Source organism: Cheilinus undulatus, linkage group 13 (genome assembly GCF_018320785.1).
Source record: "Cheilinus undulatus linkage group 13, ASM1832078v1, whole genome shotgun sequence".
Taxonomy (NCBI): domain Eukaryota; kingdom Metazoa; phylum Chordata; class Actinopteri; order Labriformes; family Labridae; genus Cheilinus; species Cheilinus undulatus.
In genome coordinates this window covers 554,367-562,164 of record NC_054877.1, presented here as the reverse complement: position 1 = coordinate 562,164, position 7,798 = coordinate 554,367, and positions in this window count along the sequence as shown.

Below are 7,798 nucleotides of genomic sequence, written 5' to 3'. Positions count from 1 at the left end.
CACACCTTGAGTGGCAGAAATGTTGAAGATTCAAGTCTGTGCTAGAAATAAGGGAAACTGTAGTGGCTGAGCTACATGTAGCTTCACTAAACTACTTAAACATGTTGTTTTGAGTTGGCTTTCAATTGAATTTTCAAGTGTAGAAAAGTTTCCACAGTGTAGTTGAACTTGAAAAAGTCAAGCCAACATAAATGTCCAAGTAAAAGTGAGTCTAAGTCATTTTCAGCTGCTCAGTCAGCTCATTTCAACTAGTTTGGTTTTACAGTGTAGGTGATGAAGAGGCAGGAGGGTGAAGATGTTGGTTTTCCTGCAGGTCAGCTGCTCCATCAGAAGCGTCCTCTGTGAGAGACAAAAGGACAAATATGGATGTTAGACTCACAGCTTCATCAAATCACATGTCAATGTCAAAATAATAGAAGGGAGCAGACGCCAAATGGACATTTCCAATGAATAAATACAGTTTACACACATTTGAACAACAATCATGTGTAGAAAAGACTTTGGAGTCATTTTGAAGTTTGATGCCTGAAAGCAGCAGCAGACTCAGGATGTTTGAGGGCCAAGGACAAGAATCATAAATAGGACACCTGCAGGACTTTGTGGGGCACCGCTGCAGAAGTGTTGTCCAGTTTTGCCCACTTGGAGGCACCAAAGGGGGCAGTTTGTCAAACTGTCCTACTAGAAAGGCTCCAAAGAAGACACTTTGTCAAATTAGTCCACGTAGAGCAGGGGTGTCAGACTCAATCACAGCAGGGGCCGGATTCTGGATTCAGGTCTAACCCTAGGGCCTAACAGGGTCACCTTTAAACCAGAAACTGTCAACCTCATTTCACCAGGAATAAAATATGAAAAAACTGATGATAAATGATTTTGACATTTAAAAAGTTAAAAAGATAATTCCAGCAGTGCCTGAAAGCTATAAAAACCTTTTTAATTCAACATTTCGAGTTTCAGATACAACAGAAGTCTGTGTTTTTCTGGTGTCAGCAGTGGATCTCATGGCTCAAATCAAAGAAAAATAAGTGAGTAGGCTTTCTGTGATGATAAGATGAAGAGAGTTTGACTTATGAGGTCAGGTTGGAGCTTTTTGCTCTGAGCTTCAGGCTCAGAGCTTCAAGGTCTCTTTGTGCTTTTGGAGGGAGCAGAGTTTACAGCCTCTTTGGTTACTGTGGCCAGAGAAGACTCAGGACAGGTGTGCTGTTCTTCAGTCTGGAGCTTCTTGGCTGAAGTTTCAGCTTGTGGTGGAAGAGGCCGCTTTGTGCCCTGTGGTACCACCGAGGCTGATACAGATGGGCGGCTTGTTGCAGAAAATCAACTCTGCACAAAACAAGGAAAATGTTTTTGGTTGCAGTTTTACCAAGAGTCTTGTTGGTGCAATTCCACATCTGATGACAAAATCTTGTCTTTGAAAGAAAATGTGTGTAGAGATAGAATAGACTTGATGTCATTCTTGTAGTCAGCTCAGTGAAAAGATGCTCACCACTTTAATGACTGTAGGAGGGTCAATGACATATAAGGCTTCATTTATTTGGAGTTTGACACCTGACCTTTGACACTAATGTCAAATCAAACAGGAAATACTATGACACATGTTGTTACTTTTGTTCTTGTTTAATGCATATATTTTACACATATATTTTCAAAATAAAATCAAGAAATTCATGCTAAAACTGAATGAAAATGACTGAAAATAAATTATTTATCTTTCCTTTAAAAGGCTCTGTAAACCATTTCACTCTGCCATGGGTGTCAGCTGGAGTTAAAAGGAAATAAATTTGGCTAAAATCTGTTTTTATCACTTGATTTCAAAATAAAAGTCCCCTGATTACGGTTGTGCCACCCTGACATTTAAAAACTTGCAAATTCTGAGACAAGAGTTTTTCTTTGAGCTTACTAACTTTATATTGATTGATTTTTATTTACATTTAATTGTTTCAAAGATTTCAGCCATAAAGTAATGCCAGAATATTTTAATTTGAGTTTCTCACAATTCAAATGTCATTTTTAATGGAGTCAGTAATCTGTTCATTTACTCAGATGGTCACACCACCTGACATTTTTAGGGTTTGAGATGCCAAAATATGAAATGAATGATATTATTGACTGAAAATGTATTTAAACAAACTAGGTTGACTAAACTAAAGTAGGTTCATGAACACATTTCAGTCCTTCAAACAAACTTTGAAGTGTAAGGAATGAATGAAAAAGACTTCTGCTTACAAAGGTCTGTTGGTCCAGACTAAAACTCCTCTCACTTATTTGTTTATAATATTTACAGCTGATTTAGGCAGATTATTAGAGTTCAAATATTAGTAGTAAATATTGGCAGAAATGTTGATATCTGCTGATAATATGGTGCATTCCTATCAGATCCATGCAGAAACAGAGGTGTAAACATGTCTCTCTGTTGTTTAAAGCTGTTGCTTGTATGCAGGCCTATTTCTTGCTGGTGTTTCTGGAACTCTCTGGAGGCTGCTGAGGTTGCTTAGCATCCCATGTGGATTTCAAAAAGTGACTGCATCCAACCAGGAAACAGCCACCACAAAACTGGAAGTGTGAAGTTTTCAAACCTTCTTAAACATTCTTAGTGTAATGTGGTGTCGCTGTTTCCCTGTGGGAGGCTGTATAAGGGTGACGTAGCCAGGGCTCTTCCTCTCTCTTTCCCTTTGCTTCGGGTCACTAAATGAGGAAGTGCCGTGAGGAGTACACGCATGACAAACATTTGCTAAACAATCTACATGGTTAAATCGTAACTCTGGCAAGGCAACATGAGCGCTCACACAAGAAAACTCTACTCTAACTCTAACTCTACTGTTAAAATATAAGTTTTTTACTACTGCATCAAATGAGATGGTGGAAGCATTTTTGCACATTCCTGTGGTAGCTGTGTTTATTCTTATTGTTTGATTGCCTTTAATTAGACCAGTCTAGCTGGACTTTCCTATCTGACAAACTCTTAATAAATGCAAACTGAATTTGAAGTTACCAGCCTCTTGTCCTCTTAATTGAGACACTTACCTGTCTTCGTAAACATTGTCTGTAATAAAAACCAACACTTATCTGTGAGTAAGCAGAATTATATACTACATGAATTAAAAAGGAAAAGATTTGAAGAAAAAAATCAAAAAGGTAGGTCGGGAGTGGAGCCTTGAATGAGTACTGGGAACAGAAGGAGAAGGGATAAGAAGTGGGAGGAGGGCGCTGCTTGTGTTCCTACGGGACACAGGGCTGGAGGCTATAACATAACCCGAGGAAAGTGACATGATGTTGCACCCTCTTGCACAGTAGGTGGTGGTTTTACACCTTAAAGATGTTTGCAACCGGCCGATAAAACAAGAGAAGAAGAAGAAGAAATAATTAGACTTCATTTATGAGATATAACCATGTGGTTCAGTCACACTGAGTGTTATATATTAAAGGCTGGCTATTCACATAAAACTGCTGTGAGTTTCCAGTAAATGATGTCTTTAGTTCTCTGTTAGATGCTGACTGAAGTGCACATGATTTTGCTGAGCCATCAGAAAATGATGAGCTTAAAAGTTTAGCAAAACATTAAAGTGAATTTTTTGGTGAATTTGAACAAAACAGCAGCTGAATCTTCTTGTAGCCTACATTAACTGAGGAGTATGGGTAAATTCATGTCATGTGAACGTGTGTTTGAATGGCACAAAAGATTTAAGAAGGCAGAGAGGATGTCCAGACGATGAACGTTCTGGGTGCTCATGCACATCAAAAACTCCTGAAAACATTCAACAAACAGAACAATTCTTTCAAAATGATGGACTCAGTGTAAGAATGATAGCAGAAATGGTAAAAAAGACAGACAGACAATAAAGACAGTTCAGAAAATTTTGCATGAAAATTTCAACATTGTTAAAGTGTGTGCCAAACGTCTGACTCCTGAACAAAAGGAAAAACAGAAGCACATTTGTAGAAACCTTTTAGAAGAAATTGAAGGAAAGCCCAGTATTTAGGAGTTATTACATGTGATGAAACTTGGAAACTCTTCCAGTACGATCCTGAAGACAAAACAGCAGCCAATGCACTGGAAGACCCCATCGTCACTGAGGATGAAGAAAGCACCACAAATCATCTACAAATCAAGGCCATTTCATTATTATTATTATTATTATTATTATTATTTTTACATTAAGGGTATAACTTTGGAGAAGTTCCAGAAGAGTCAACATTGAATCAACACAATTAAGAATATGCTGAAGAAAAACTGAGAAAAAGTCAGCAGAAAGAGACCACAATTATGGTAGAATAGTTTCATTCTTCATCAAGACAATGTGCAAGCTCACCCTGCTCTCTCAGTAAAGCAGTCTCTGGCCCAAAATCATCTGCCAAAAGTCTGCATCCCCCTGCCCTTGCAGGTTGTGTTGCACAATCTTGTCCTACCTTTTCTGCAGAGTGCTGGTCCTGAATGAGGCATGTTGTCACTGGAGACTGCAGGACATGTTTGCTGCTGTTGCAGTTATTTATTTATTTATTTTTTTTTTTTTTAAGTTTTTTTTTTTTAAATTAAGATTTTGACATTCAATTCAATTCAATAAAAAAAAAAAATTGTCCCCAAGGGGCAATTTAAGGCACTTTAGAGCAGCAGAATTACAAAAAAGAACAAAGGTTAGAGACAAAGTGTCAGTTGACAGAACAATAAGGCAGGACAAAGGTATGTACAAATCTAAACTTAAGAGTATTAATAAAGGAGCAGAAAAAGAAATAATAATAATAATTTAAAAAGTAATAAATAAAGATAAAAACGTACAGGTCTAATAAATAAACAAAGCTAACTGTAGTAGTGCAGGAGGATCAGTTACAGCAGTGAATAAATATCAGACAGAGCTATATGAAAGGACTAAAACTGAACCATTAGGTTGAAACAGTGCAAACAGACAGGTGTACCACACAGAAAATAAATATATCAACAGAACTATTGTACGTGAAACAATGTTAAAGTCAGACAGAAAGTGCAGTCAAGTAAATAATTACCATGGAGTAAAAAAGATACAGTTGTATGAAAAATAATGATGATGATGAGAATACAAACTGACAGAATTTTAAGGTGCATCTGAGAGAGAGGTAGTCATGATGTAGAGAGTTTATGGTGGGGAACTCACAGCTTTGCCAATCCCTGTGTGTTTTTATTTTTGTTCAGTTTAGTTTGGGTTGTTTTTTTTTTGTTTTTGTTTTCTTTCTTTTTGTTTTTGTTTTCTTCGAGAGGTGAACAGCCCTGGGGACAAAGGTTGCTCTTCTCCTCTGTGTCCTGCAGCCAGGGCAGCGGAGTCTGCGCCCTGAGGGGAGCCACTAATGCAGGGTGGAGAGTGTGTGAGGGGTCCTGAGTGTTTGCTGCTCATAGATGGAGGAAAGAGTTCTTGTTGGGAGTCCAGTGATCTTAGAGCAGACTCTGACAGTGCTCTCCAGGTGGTTTCTGTTCTGGTGGCTAATGGAGTGGAACCAGCAGGTTATGGAAAATGTGGTGATGCTTTCCATGAAGGAGTAATAAAAAGTTAGCAGGATGTTTTTGCTGACTCCAAAAGAATTGAGTTTCTTTAGGAGATACTGCTGCTGGTGACATTTTCTGAGAATCTCCTCTGTGTTAGAGGAGAATTTCAGCATGCTGTTGAAGATGGTGCCCAGGTATTTATTCTCCTCCACTAGCTCCACTGGCTTCCCATGGATTGAGGTGATGGATGCTGCAGCCAGCTCTCTCTGCCTGGTGGAGAAAGTCACCACCATGTCTTTGGTCTAACTCACGTCCAGCTCAAGGCGTGAGCTGTCACACCACTCCACAAACTCCTGAAGAGCTGATCCATGGTGCTGTGAGTGGCCTGAGAGCAGGGACAGGAGGACTGTGTCGTCAGCATATTTCACCAAGTGACACTGAGGCTGTGTGGATCTGCAGTCATCGGTGAAGAGGATGAAGAGCAGAGGTGAGAGCACACAGCCCTGAAGGGAACCAGTCGAGGTGTGTCGGAGGTCAGAGAAGGTGTTGTTGACCCGGACTCTCTGTGACCTGTGGGTTAGAAAGTCCAGTATCCACAGGGTCAGCTGATCGTCCAGGTGGAAACAGGAGGTGAGTTTGTTGGCCAGGATGTGAGGCTGCATAGTGTTGAATGCAGAGGAGAAGTCTGCAAACAGGAGTCTGGCTGATGTGTTGGGCTGCTCCAGATGTTTGTGTCCGGTGTCGATGATGAATGCTTTTGCATCATCAACACCTCTGCCTGCGCGGTAAGCATACTGTAGTGGGTCCATCAGGGTGTTGGTTACTGTGAGGATGTGTTGTTTTATGACCCTCTCCATGGCCTTCATCACCAGGGAAGTGAGGGCCACAGGCCTGAGGTGGTTCAGGGTGTTGATGGTGCTTTTCTTTGGGATGGGGATGACTGTGGAGCGTTTCCACAGCTGGGGGACTGTGCTGGTATCCATAGATCTCTGAAACAGGGTTTGGAACACGCCCCCCAGCTGCCCAGCACAGAATCTCAGGACGTGGCCGCTGATGTTGTCTGGGCCAGGAGAGCTATTCTCCCTGGTCCTTCTGAGGGCTCTCACCACCTCCTCTGTTTTAAAGGTGAGTGTGGAGTCACCAGATTTCAGTGTAGACTCTGTCTCTAGCAGCTGGGTCGAGTTGTTAGTCTCAAACCTGGTGTAAAAGGAGTTAAGGTCGTTAGGGAGAGATGTAGGGCTGCTGCCTGCAACCTGGATGGTTTTGTGGATGGTGGCAGCGACGTTCACAGCAGCCATGGTTTTGAGGCCCTGCCACGCTGAGCAGAGGTTCCCTTGGGTGAATTTTTCCTCCATCTTGTTTTTGTATTTCAGCTTGGCAGTTTTTACGGCACGCTTGACTTCTCTGTTGACCTCCTTCTTTTCAGTCTCCGAGCCAGTGAAGAAAACCCTTTTTTTCTTGTTGAGGATTTCCTTCAGTTCTTTTGTGATCCAGGGTTTGTTGTTAGGGAAGATGGTGACCTTTTTTGAGGGGATGATGTTGTCCACACAGAAGTTGATGTAGGATGAGACAGTGTTCACTTGCTCCTCCATGTCATTGGAGGGGGCTAGGAGGTTATTCCAGTCTGTGGATTCAAAACAGCCTTGAAGCGCTTGGATGCTGTCGCTGGTCCACTGCTTGATGTTTTTAATAACTGTCTTTGCTCTCCTTATGACAGGTGTGTAAGCTGGAGCAAGCAGGATGGTGTTGTGGTCAGCAGTGCCAAGAGGGGGGAGGGCGATGGACCGAAAAGCATCTGGGACAGAACCATAGCATTTATCCAATGTCCTCCCCTGGTGAGTGGTGCAGGTGATAAACTGCTGGAAGTCTTTGAGTGATTTATCAGGAGAGCAGTGGTTAAAGTCACCCAGGATGAATTCTGGGGAGTCTGGTGAGATGTGTTCCAGTCTGTTTAACGTACTTGTGATGTGTTCAGTGGCAGTGGCTGCGTTTGCTCTGGGGTGGATGTAAACCAGGATGACAAAAAGCTGAGGAATCTCTCTGGGGAGATAAAAAGGGTGCAGGGAGACAGCTAGGAGCTCGATGTCGGGGGTGCACAGTTTCTCTTTCATGACGACGGTGGGGCGCCAGGGTGTGTTTACATAGAGACACACGCCGCCGCCATGTTGTTTACGGGTGCACTCACTGTCCCAGCTGAGTCTGAGAGAGGGGGCGAAGCCATCAATGTGCAGCGTGCTATCATCATCGTTCTTATTTAACCACGTTTTGGTGAGAGCAAGAATAGAGGCAGTTCTACATTCATGCATGTGGTTAACGTTGGCTTGTAACTCGTCCGTTTTGTTGCAGAGGGAG